This window comes from Apteryx mantelli, chromosome 15, assembly GCF_036417845.1.
Source record: "Apteryx mantelli isolate bAptMan1 chromosome 15, bAptMan1.hap1, whole genome shotgun sequence".
Classification (NCBI taxonomy): Eukaryota; Metazoa; Chordata; class Aves; order Apterygiformes; family Apterygidae; genus Apteryx; species Apteryx mantelli.
The window spans coordinates 1887131-1900128 of NC_089992.1; the positions used below are offsets into that span (position 1 = coordinate 1887131).

Here is a 12998-nt window from a genome sequence, read left to right on the forward strand (position 1 = left end):
TTTCATTCGGAAGTGAGGTTTCTTTATGCTCAGCAGATGAAAAATCCTTTTGAAATATACAATATTTAATAGCTACCACTCAGTCCTGGGTTTTTCATTTTAAATATGACAAAAGCAAATAACATTTCTTTTTATTTTCCAATATCCAGAACAGTAGTACTGCACTCAATATGGATAGTGATTAATAACAAGAAGTCTTTCCTCTCTTTTTCTATTCAGATCTTTTCTGTCTACGCTGTCATTTTTTTCAGTTTGAGAACCCTTGTGAGATTTGCTGTGTCCATTCTTGGCACAGTTTGCTCCTCACCCATCACAGCATCCTTAGATGTTGTGGGCATGAAGGCTGGATTTCAGTCTCCTGACCCATAGACTTCAAAGTACCATCCTGACATACTTATGTTTCTTTATGTTGTCTCTAAGGCTCAAGACTCAGCAATGAAACCCAGATTCCTGGTATTATAAGTGAGACCCAGCTTGAAATAGATCAGAAAAGTGAGTACAATCGTAATTATTCTTATCAGCAAGAATTAAAGGAACAAGTCCAGTAAAGAACAATGAAGATTATTCTTGTAATGGATTTCATGGAGGATGTAGGAGCTTCACTTGATGTTCACAAAAACGAAAGCTGAAAAGGGATAAAATTCCTCCCTCTACATACCCAAGGGATAAGTATCAGAGAAGCAATGCTATTTAACCTAACAGACAATGTTAGTGCAAGGATATATCCAAACCAGCATGAAAAGATTAGATGGCTTCTATCCACCAGAGGGTTTTGAACAGCCTCAGGACCTTTTCCAGTTCTGTGTTTCTAGTTCAAGCCAGAGCTGCAAGCTCCTTGCGCTGATCACACTTCCCTCTACGAAAAGTTTTGCACTGACATATTGGACTATCCAGAGTGAGACCCTTGTTCAGGAAAAAACCACAACTACTTTCCATTACTGCTACTTCAACCACATAAATACTGGACTGAAAGAATGAGCTAGATGGCAACGCTGCGGAATAGAATCTACTGGCTGTTGAGAAATTACAAGGTGGTGAGCATGAGTCAACAGTACCACACGGGGGTGAAAGACAAACATAACCCCAGGTCTCAGCTGGTGAGCAGCACTCCGCTTTGGAGTGCTATCCCTTAAGAAAGGGTTGGATCAAATGCAGACTACCTACAGAAAACCAGTAAGGATGATCAGACATTTAGAAAACAATTTACAAGGAAAAGTTGAAGAAACAGAGGTGGTTTGCCTGACAAAAAGACCATGAAGTCTTCAAGTACTTGAAACAAAAATGTTAAATTAATTAATTAATTAATTAAGAAATAGCTTGTTTCTGTTCATGGCCCATGTAAGAAGAAATGGACTTTACATTGCAGCAAGCAAGATTCAAGTTAAACATTATAAATAGCAAGGACAGCAAGGTAGTGGAACAAATTATTGGGGAGCAGAATCTCCAATACCAGATATCTCTAAGAAGAACCCATACATCTGTTAGGAGGAATGGAAGTGTAGTTAACCCTGCCTTGCAGGGAAGTATAAACCAGATGACCTTCCACACTTACGATTCAGTGTTTGATTACTGCATATTCTACCATTAATTATTTATTTTACTTTAATGTCCATAAGGCCTAGCCACTGACTCATGCCAAATCCTGGGATAGGATAAACATAAATGACAACAGTCGAATTGACAGATAGGGAGGCCCAAAGAAACAGGAAGACAGCACTGATGGTTCCAAAAGCATGACAGCAAATAACTGTGAGGACTTTTATAGCCGTTACAGAAAAGCAGGAGAAGGGGATGTTTATGGGGAACTCCTCGTTTGAAAATAATGGTTTGAAATGCAACAGGCAGACAATGGAGGCTGGCACACTATACCAAGCAAAAGCGGTGGCTGACTCTAAAGTGAGGCAATAAGAAATAAGGCTGTGTAGGATCTGAGGTAAGGAGAAATACTTCCTACTCAAAGCATGAGACCAGAGCACCAAAAAAGGGATGAAATATCAAACCACTATCTTGCACAATGCCCTCTGCAGCATTGCTCTGTATGGATGTGACACATGACATTTATCAAGCCTACAGAAAAGTATATTCAAATGAGTGATTAACTAGATGGTGAGATGTCAGAGAAGTTTTACGTGTGTGGATGGCTAAAGGTCTCATTTCTGAGATCTCACGTAGAAAGAAAATGGAAGTTTAGACAACCCTACTTAAGATTAGAGAGAAGCTTATTTCAAAGATGATGCCCAATTTGAATTTACATGGTAAGGAAATAAGGCCGCTTTATCTGCTGTGACTGAGATATCACTGATCAAGGAGGACCGACAGAAGACGAGGATCTCTGATTTAACTGTGTGATGCATAAGCTGATGCCTAATTTCCATAGACAATGTCAGAAAGACAACACGAGATCTTAAATTTGAGCAGAAAACAGAACTAGGTAGCAACTGAAGTACTGGTTTGACCATTAGGTTTGTGCTTATGCAAAATGAGAAACAGAGGAAGCAAGAACAAGACACTTTTTTGATTATCTACAGAAAACCAAAAGAGGGACAAAGATGACATGGTGAAGAAGCATCCAGGAATGTGAGAAAAGAACTGGTGGCAGTCGCAGATGCCATGTGAAAACACAAGTCACAAAGAGCATGACTGCTAGTGGCAAAAGCAAGATGATTGAACAAATTTCTGTTTCTAACAGTGGAGACTCTTGGTCCTCTTATTAGAGAATAAATATATATTTATTTTGGCTTTGCACCCCATTGTATATTATAGACTGAGAAGTGTAAGTAGATTTAAGAAAAGCAAGTATCATAACAATTTCCGAGATAATGAAAGTTCTGGTTTTGACTTGAACATCACTACAGTTGAGCCATGAATTATAATTTTCTTATCTCAAATGATTTAATCAGGAAAATAATCTGTCTCAGAACAGAATAGACAACTGAGCCACGTACCAAATTTAGCAGCACATTACTTGTTAACCCCCAATATTCACCATACAAACACTTGTCTTCCAGAGGACTGCTTTCACCTGCAATTTTATAAAAGGCTGAGGCACCACATGAACCTCAAGAAGTAAAATAAAGTGCATACCAATAAACTTGAAAACACACTGCATCTTTCTAGAGGGCAGGAAACAAGACAGTCGTATTATCATTTATATATTCTAGACAATTCAAGCAAAATCTTTTGTTCAGATTACAGAACTCAGCTGTGTCAATGGAATTGCTCTGATTGAACTAATTTGATTTCAATTATTCAAATCTGCTCTTGAACAGTTTTGTATGATATTCAAGAGACTGAAGACTTCCTTTGTAAATGGAAGTGTGTGTGTGTGGGGGGGAACAACAAACAAACTGGCTGTTACCCAGGAAACAACAAACGTGTAATAAAATTCTGTATACTGCTCTAGAGAAACGTATCTTTTCATAAAGGCCTCCATTTACTGGAGTGGTATATGAGGCACTTGCTGCATTAGGATCCTCCTTCCATGAGAGGGTAAGTAGTAACCCTCACTCTGCAGTCTAAGTTAAAACTGACTTTTATCAAAGTCCTGTTTCATCCCCAAAGCTACTTTTGTGTTAGTAGACACAAAATGTGTGTGAACTACAGCTTTATAGGACACAGAGTGCACGGGCTGTTTGTAGAACTCCCTTTTGCTACCCAGGAATTCCATAACCACCTAGGAGGGAAAACAACAGGATGTGGACTCAAGAGGATTAGGATTCTCAAATATTTCCAAAACTGTTATCTTTTAACTAACTGGCAGGCCAGATCTCATGCCTGATGTCTACCAGTAGCTGCTGTATAAACTAACAGATCGTTCTTTATCTTCACTGTAGAAGTTGAAATGTAAGTGGCATACGAGCCAAAACCAAAATGCTCATGAAGCCAATGGCAATAATTCCATTAACTATAGTAGAAGCCAGGTTACCGCATCCAGTACATGTTCAGCCTCCTATTTAGCACCAGTTCATTATTGCAATACATCACTTCCACCTTAAAGGCATTAATGGTGCAGATACATAAGAATCTTGCTTCATAAGGCTCTACAAAGTCCCTTCTACTTTATCTTTACAAGTAACTTGGTTTTGATAATAACTTCTAGGCTACAGAATTTACTTCTTTCCCACTCTATTCTGTCTTTGAATAAAGAAAGTATCTGCACATTCCAGCACAAGTCAAAACTTTAATTTGTTAAATAAGTTTTTCATCTTCATCCTGTATGTCTTAAAAGAAGCTGCATTTATTTTTGTAACTGGGCATAAAAATGATAGAAGAGACCTAGTACACTCGAAGATTAGCCTGCATGTTTAAAAAGCACCAAGTATTTTGGGATGGATAGCAGGGGTGACTTAACAGTCAGTTAGGATCAAGTTCTAATCTATCTTTTTTTTCCCCACAGGATGTACGTATCACTTATTCCACCTCAACTTACCTATCTACAAAATGGATGCAAATCTTACTCCTAGTTTGTACATCTCATGAATATTTCTCATGGTTAACACAGTTATTGGCTGGATCTGCCTCTGGCTCAACAAGTTCTTGGACCATTAGAAATATTACAAAACCCTTTTTCAGAGAGCTGGCTAAAACAGAAGTTTCATATCCTCTGGTCACGTGTGACTGACCTTAAAGTTTAACAATGGAATAATTTATTTATGTGACTGGGTATAAAAGTGGTTGATGCACAATATATAAAACCCACGCATTAGGCAAAAAAAAAAGTCACAAAGAAAAGCAGAGAAACTAAGTGACTTAAAATGTATTATTTGTTAAGCTGCTTTGGAAACTGTGAAGAGTTAATTGTTGAGGAAAAGAAAATCTCAGAGATGAACTGATCACTTCTTACACTAGCTGAAATTGTACTTCTCTTTTTAAAACTATTATTGTTTATAGGTTTTAAAAAAGGATTACTTTAAAAAATAAGCAGTTCCCTCCCTGGTCTCCATATTGGAAAAAGGCCAGAAGATGGCATGGAAAAAGGATTAAGCTATCATTTTCAGGCTTGGATTTTTTATTATAAAGGAAAAAAAAAAAAAAAGAGCCCCACACACCCACACCCCACACACACCAACTTGGGGCAAAATACATTTTGTAGAGAATCTTATTTTTGAAAACACCATTAAAAATTACAAATGCATTAAAATACCACCCTCCTCCTCATATTCCATTCAGGCCCTTGCCTGTGTTACCAGGGCCAAGTCAACACACCTTCCACCTGCATGGAGGCTGTTCTGCATTTGAGCAGGGCACACACATAGCAGAACCAACACCAAAGCAAGTAGCCAGGCTGTTTCAACTAATCGCCATTCATCATTTTGTCAGGACAAACTGATAAACATCTGTGACAAAGAAAATATGCAAGATATCTTCCACAAAAAGGTCACTTTATTAGGGCTGAGCCCCAATGCATACAGATATATTTCAGACATATGAAAGCTACAGATGAGCTAAATGACTTACCACCACTCTGTCTGCAGTCAGGAAGTGTTCGGAGGAGTACAGGGAGTTTTCTTGCTCTACAGTACAGCTCAGTTCTGGAGTTTTACTGTAGGACCAATATTTTGCTTGAATTTAAGTCTGTAACAATTGTACTATAGCAATCAACAGGGGAAACAAGTCAGGAATGCTTATAGACTATTTTCATGAAATAAGCAACAATCTTGTGATAACATGGTATACAGGAACTTTTGACTCCTATTTACCTTTCTGCTGAATCAAGCCACTAAAGTCTTTACTCAAGAATGCCAAACAAACCAAAGGAGGTAAATTCTTAAGAAACAGGAGGTGGAGATGACAAAAATAAAGTGACAGACAAGTGAAACGTTGAGAAGAGCAAGACCTTGCAATTCCTTGAAGAGTATGAGGAAGACAATGAAATTGGGAAGGTTTCCCCACACGTGTGCATGTCTGTATGTAGATGATACCCTGAATAGCTATGAAGAAAGCCAAGTATTTACTTACATGGGGCAGAATAATTATTTCTATTGCACAGATGAAATTTTATGATGTTAATGCAGATGTAGGGGCTAGACAGTCAAATAGATCTGCTCCACCCGTAAAATTCAGAGTTCCTTAATTCTAGACCCATCTTTAATGCTAGCCTGTTGTATAACCTTTGGCAATTCACTTTAAGTAGAAATTGCACTTATCTTTTGTGTGCTGGAAAAGTGAGTGTTGATGATGAGTGATACGTTAATGAGAGAAAATACAATAATATTATAATATAATAATAGTATAATTATAATATAAAAATATTTTTATGGTATGTATTTCAAAAGCACTCCCCCACCCCTCCCAAAATATTTTTTCTCATTTGAACTAAAAATGTGTATTAAAGAAGCCTGTGTCTAACAGACTATTTCCCCCCACACACACCCCTCTTTTTTCCCCAAGATCTCCTTATCCCCAAATTCTATTTTGGAACAGATCTGAAACCTTTCATCAACACAACTGGAAAAAATATTAATACTTCAAAAGTCTGACCTACATTTTAAGGAAGTGACAAATAGAAAGTATCATCACAAAGAAAAGGTGAAAATCTTATTTATTACAATACAGAAACAAATGTACTACTGAAATAAAACATTATGTATTCAAAGTGCCATAATGGTGTTTATATTTAAGGTTCTTTATTTCTTGCCTGAATTTATTTGCCAAATTTGACTAATTATCAGAAAAATTCAGTCCACCTGAATCTCAGTCCTTTCATTATTATTTATAGAAAACTGAAAACAAAAAAAATCTTGCCATCTCTAATTCCAAAATTTTAGTGCAGCCCAAAACTTATGCAAATCCGGTGAAGCTTTGATGCCAGTTTCGAGCTTTGCAGAAATAGCTCCATTCGCTTACACTGGTTTGAAGTTGGCAAGTGGAACAAGATACTACACTTCTGCTGCTCCCATCTTTATCACTCACACTACAACCAATAGAGCATTGGACATGACAGATTTTTTTAGTACTGGCAGAAGTTACTACAGCAGCTGCACTGGTAATTACGCTGGTAACTGTGTCCTATGAATCACATTCCTCTTGAAGTCCCCTGCCCAAGAACTGTCCTCACTTTCATCTTCACTACTTAAACTGTCAGACCTGAAAGCACTCACATCTACCACAGCAAGTTTAGTACAATACGCCCTTTCTACAGTAGGTGCTTCCTATTTTGAGTGTAAGAAAGATATACACTTTGTTCATTTGAGGCACTTTCACTGAATCAAAACCTAACCATTGCATAAGTTATAAAATCTATAAGTACTTTTTTTTTTCCCTTCTTTCTCCCTGGATAGAGTAGTACCAGTCAAATATTGCTGAAAGTTTTTTTTAAAGTCCTAGTTAAACCATAAGACTCCTTTAGCTTCAACTACATTCACAGGCCTGAAAGACCAACAGTAGTAAGAATAGCTGAATACTCAGTTACAAAATATGTAATATGTATACAAAAATCTGGAATTGTTGCTCTTCACTAACCACATAATTATTTTTCATTGGTTAAACTCCATAGAGGAATCTTTATGATAATAATATGAAGTATCACAGCCATAGAAAAAGCATTTATCTGTGATGACATCAGCCTATCTTCATAATAATAAAATGATTAATGCTTCAGAAAAGAAACACAAAGAAATTTGCCAGTTTATATGAAGAATGACTTGGTTACCTAGAGAACATCAAAGGATAAACAAGTATTCTTTTCACAAAAAGGGACAATATACAATGTATCTGTTTAAAAAAAATCCAAATCCTGTCCTAAATACACCACAAGTACAACAAACATTTTTGGCAGGAAATAGAAAACATATCTTACAACATAAAACTAGGAAAAAATGGTGTACTGCAAAAGACTGCAGAAAACTTTTAAAAAAATGGTGTACAAATTGTGGAAATTTTGCAAATAGATATTGACCAGTTTATTCTTATAGACCAGTGAAAGCATGTGCAACTTCATTTCTTCCCTTCTTTTGTTAAACATTATGAACTTCCAGGCTTCACTGGCCTGCCTGATATTATGCAGATGAAAAGGGAGATAGCATGCTGCAGTAAACTCTGGAAAAAGGGCAGTTTTAACACCTACCGGAAATAATATAATTGCATGCTAAAGACAATTAATGGGAGGAGCACTCTTAGTCTGAGAAACCAGTACGTGTGATGCCACTGTTAATTTATTACCTTCTGATACATGTCTTCAATGTGGAACAGGTGAAGTACACATTCTTCTCCCAACACCACGGAGTACTGCTAATAGGCATTACGGATACGACATGAAATAAAGCAGTGATGGCAAACCCCTGGCACCACAGGCAAACACAGCCCCGATAGCTTTGAGCTGGCAGCGGTGACAATACTTCCACAAACAAGCGTAGGCACCAGAGGTAGCAAGGTGTGCTATTGCTGCAACAGGGGGGAAGAAAAAAAAAATCCTCCAAACCCCAACATCCTACACGTACAGAAGCGTAGGAAATCATAATAAGAAACATAGGAAGACTAGTCATTGTTATTGTAACGCTATGTTCACTTAAAAAATGTTTTTCATTAACATGCTGCCTTCTGTGTAGAATCCTGAAAAATGTTTTTTAAACCATATTTACTTAAATTTCACTGAACAGAGGGTTTTTTTACATAGTATCCCCACATTACAGAGAGGGAAAAATGAGATGCAGAAGAAAATGTTTTTTCCAAGAAAGCCTGAGGCATAATAAAAGGAAACTTGAAACAATCAGTCATGCTATTCCTCAGTAGTGGACTTAAGTCTTAAAAAAAAATAGAAATCAGAATCTTTTCTCATTTTTTTCACTGGATGGATCCCTCTTTCATTGTACTTTTTTGCCAGCATTTCCCTCTGGAATGCCAGGGAGATGACAATCAAAATAGTGCAGAGTATCCTAATTCCTCCTTATATACGATTTTGCAAGTTTAAGAGTATTTCTGCAGAACACACTACAGTATATTAGTTCATTCCACATACAAATTAATTTCTTCTTCACCTAGTTTGTTAAAGTAGTTCTTCCTATTCTACACACTGCTTTAAATAACCTTTCTGCATTCCTTATCTGAGCTTCCCAGTTGTATATTAGTCTCTTATTTGAAACATAACTAGAAAATAGAACATTGTGACACAACTATGCCGTATTTGCAAGCAATTAATGCAGAAACCAATGGGAATCATTCATATGCCAGAGCAATTATACACCAGTCCCAGAAGTCAGTACTAGAAATCATATTGTTTTGAACTTGTCCAACTCCCTCAAAGGACTGATTACATCAAGAATTCTGAGCAAATAACAGCAGACAAGAACATCTCTGAATCTAAATTTGACCCTCCTGCTCGTACCTTGCTAACCACTATTGACCTGTTCATTGATAAGTTCACTTAAAAAAGTGAACTAGAGACAAAAGGCACAGTACAAACATCCAAGCCTCTTAAAATGGTGCTAAGCTCCAGTGCTTATTTGCCCAAAGACTTCAGCTTTTTATTTTCCCTTTTTTTTTTAATTCTGTCTACAGCACTGCCGTATTGATTTTAACGGTCTCAGAGTGTAAATTTGTGTTGTCAGAAAACTTAGTTATAGTTTCCCCATACACACTTTTGTTCCTTCCCCCCAGCATTCCTTGTTACCTGTGATCAATATCATCGTAATTTCCCCTTAATGACCAATTATCCAGCTACACTGGGGGGTGAGGGCAGGGAAGAACAGCAGTTTAAGAGCAGAATTTTCTCTTTCCAGTTACCGTATCTACATACACAAGAAATGACTGAAGAAGATGTTACACAAAAAATGAAGGAATGCATTGTTTAGATGCAGCAGGGACAAATAATACTCCTTTGTAGATCAGCTGATATCTTATAAGCCACAAAAGCCAGTCAGGAGCTCACTTCAGCAAGTGTTCAACTACCCAGTAACTTTCTGACATGAGAAATTCTACTGACTTCTAGTATGAACCATATACTTAGGGTGTAGCTGCAGTACTTCATGTTAAAAACAAAACAAAAACATGCACAGAACTATGTAGCAAAATACTAGTTCTGGATGAAGTGACCTAATTGATCAAACCAGCAGCAACACTAAATAGCTCTTAATGCTAGATCAGAACATATCTAAAAGATAATCATATAGAAGCACATGAAAACCTAATTCAGTTCCAGCAATAACTGAAGAACTTCAATATCTTTTAGAATGAGTATTTTTAATATTTTAAATTTTGGCCCAGGATGCTGAAGTATGATGGCTAGCTTCTACATGCAAACCTGCATTTACAATTCAACATCCACATAATTATTTATAGACTATTTTGAATAATGAGGAAATTGGACAAGTATGGGAACCATGTACAAAACTAAACATTAACTGTAGCGAATCTTACACTCACAGTATTAACTTCTTTGTACTCAAGGTTTGAAAACCTGAACATACCAATAGGAATGGAGAATATTTTCATCTTTCAATGGGAGACTAACCAGGGATAACTAAAAACTAGTTTCCCACTACTATAAGCAGGACTTTTGCTGCTCAGCTGTTAAGACTCTGACAAGACAGGATTCCATATATCTCGCTAGCAAAGCGTGTCCCGATTAACGATGTCTATAACAGATAGAATTGACAGCTTTATTCATGGAAAGGCATAATAAAAAAACACCTCAACTAAGGCTTAATTTTGCTTCATCAAAATGCAACAGTTTCTTCCCCTATCACAAAGGGAAGAAAACTGGATCCTTAATTTAAATGGCATAATCATATCAATCTTTTAAACTGATTTACTTTTTCTTTTATCCTAAATCTAATAACTAATTCACTGACCAGGGATTTAAATTTTTTTTTTATTTATTTTAAGAAAGCTGTACCCGCAAAAGTGTTATTTAAAATGCATTTACCACTGTCATAGGTTGCTTAGATATTTAGCCTTTGGAACATTTGCTTTCATTTTAGCTCTCCCAACAGTTTTCAAGACTTCTAAAATTCCTGTAGTAAGAGTAGTGTGTGCATGCATGGGGCAGAGGGGAAGTCAACACCTTTAAAAAAAATTTTTTTTGAATAAATTTCACTCAGTATTTTGGAGGAGAACAATTTACAACTTTATACAACTTTACATATTCAAATATAATTTGAACTTACAACTTGTTCTCACTTGAGAGGAAACGAAGAAGAAAGCATTTCTGCATTCTCAGAAACTTTTTTTTTTTAAATGATGCTGGTTTAGTTAATTCTTACAGATACTTGGTTTCCATGATAAAAGCTCTTTTCCAAAGCTCTTTTTCTTCGCCTGTGCCATTAAAACCTCCAGACCAAACCTTCCTTTGTGAAGCCTCAGCCCAAGGGCCGCTTTTGTTCACACCTGAAAAGAAGAATTTAAAATAGAGCAAAAATAAAATTCATGTTAATCCAGAAGTCCTAAACACTTTACAAACTTTATGTTTTAAAGCAATTGCCCTAACTTTTGTTCTGGTGAAGCCAGTGCCACAGAACAGTAAGTAAAATGACTTGTCCAAGGGCAGAACACGCCACAGACAAAGCAGAAATTCAAGGGCTCTAACAGCTAAATTTATAAGAGGCCCTAAATCACCACAAAAATATTAACCTGTTGCAGAATACCTGTGATACCACCTACAAGCTACATTTGTTTTTACCTTAAGCTGGATCCAGCTTGACCTTTCTCCCAACTCACAGAAACACTCCCACAGAATTTGTGCTTAGCTGTCAACTGCGTTACAGTTTATCCACAAACGATGCAGGTAAAAACAGACCAAAACAAGAAATTCCCCACCCTACGCTGCAAAGTATTTTGACAAGCCAGACTGTTTCCCAGCAATTCTCGTCTTCTTGCTAGCACTGAACACCAAGCGCTTCGAAGGACTCGTACGGATTTGTACGGCCCTCAAGCCTTCTCTGACCACCCGAGGCGAAGGCGAGGTCAACATGTCTACGGGAAGGCCGGCCGCTCCGCACGAAGGGATGAGCCGGCATCGCGCTAAGCAAACGAAGCACGTTTTATCCGTCACCCGCGAAGCCCGGCGAAAGCGGTCCCGCACGTGCGACGAAGCCGGTCCGGAGCGCGACGCAGCACGCGAGCGAGGGGTTTCGCCGCCGTCGCGACGCTGGTGGCTCCGAGGCCCGACGCCGGCGGCGAGCCTTGCCAGGGCATATTTGGCAGCTCGTTTCAGAAAGCTGCCTGGCAAAGGACACGGGAGAATACACCTCTCGTTGGCAACGCAGGCCCTTCCCCACCGCCGCCGACGGGACGCGGGCGAGAGCGGCGGCAAGGCCGGGGGCGACGCTTTCCGCTCAGGGCAGCCACAGGCGCCTCCGCTAGAGCAGGAATGGCCCCTCCTGGGATTTCTCCGTGGGAGGAAAGGCTCGTTTCCCCCCTCGCTCCCCACGAGGGTCGTTTCCCCTCCCCTCGCTCCCCTGCGCGCCCTCAGCAGCCCGGGCCTCTCCGCGCAGCAGCCCCTACAGCTTGCGCAGCCGAAAATAAAGAACGAGGGTGGGCGCGAGGCGGCCCCAACGGCCCCGCGCTGCCCCGGCCGCCGCCACCGCGGCGCGCCCGGCCCCGCCGCCCCTCACGAACGGCAACGGCGGCCGCCCCTCCCCCCCCCCGCCGCGCGCCTCCCCGCCCCCAACGGCCCGCGCGCCATTGCTCGCGCCCGCGCCCGCTCCGCGCCGCTCCGCACCTTTCCCTCCCTCCTGGCTTCGCGCCCCTGCCCGGCCGGCTCTAGCGCCGCTCCCCGCCCCGCGCCTCGGCGCCTCCCCCAGGATCCGGAAGGCGGGGGAGCGCGGGGAGGGGGGGGGCGAGGGGGGGGGCGACGGGAGAGCGCGCCCCATCCCCAGCGCGGAGCCGCCGCCGCTCCTTCCCCAGCAGCCACCAGCACGGAATGATCCTCCGCTCCCAGCCGGGCTGTCCCCCTGGCCGGCTTCGCCGCTCGCCCATTGGCTCCCGCCGCCCCTTCGCCCGCCCCATCGGCTCCGGCCGCCAGCTGCGGCGCGGCGGTTGGCGGGCGCGGGCGTCAATCAGGC

At 40.2% G+C, this 12998-nt stretch overlaps 1 long non-coding RNA gene across 3 annotated transcripts in view; it reads right to left on the minus strand.

Annotated features, from left to right (window-relative positions):
* The window catches only part of LOC106492274 (uncharacterized), a 32829-nt gene extending 20072 nt beyond the window's left edge, over window positions 1-12757 (minus strand). For 2 of the 3 annotated variants that reach the window (XR_010885723.1, XR_010885722.1), the window contains exons 1-2: window positions 12656-12757; window positions 5458-11322 (exon numbers count right to left, since the gene is read on the minus strand). This is a non-coding gene — a long non-coding RNA (uncharacterized lncRNA). The remainder of the gene's footprint in view (window positions 1-5457; window positions 11323-12655) is intronic. The other variant, XR_010885724.1, reaches the window with a different exon arrangement.
* Between the last annotated feature and the right edge of the window lie 241 nt (window positions 12758-12998).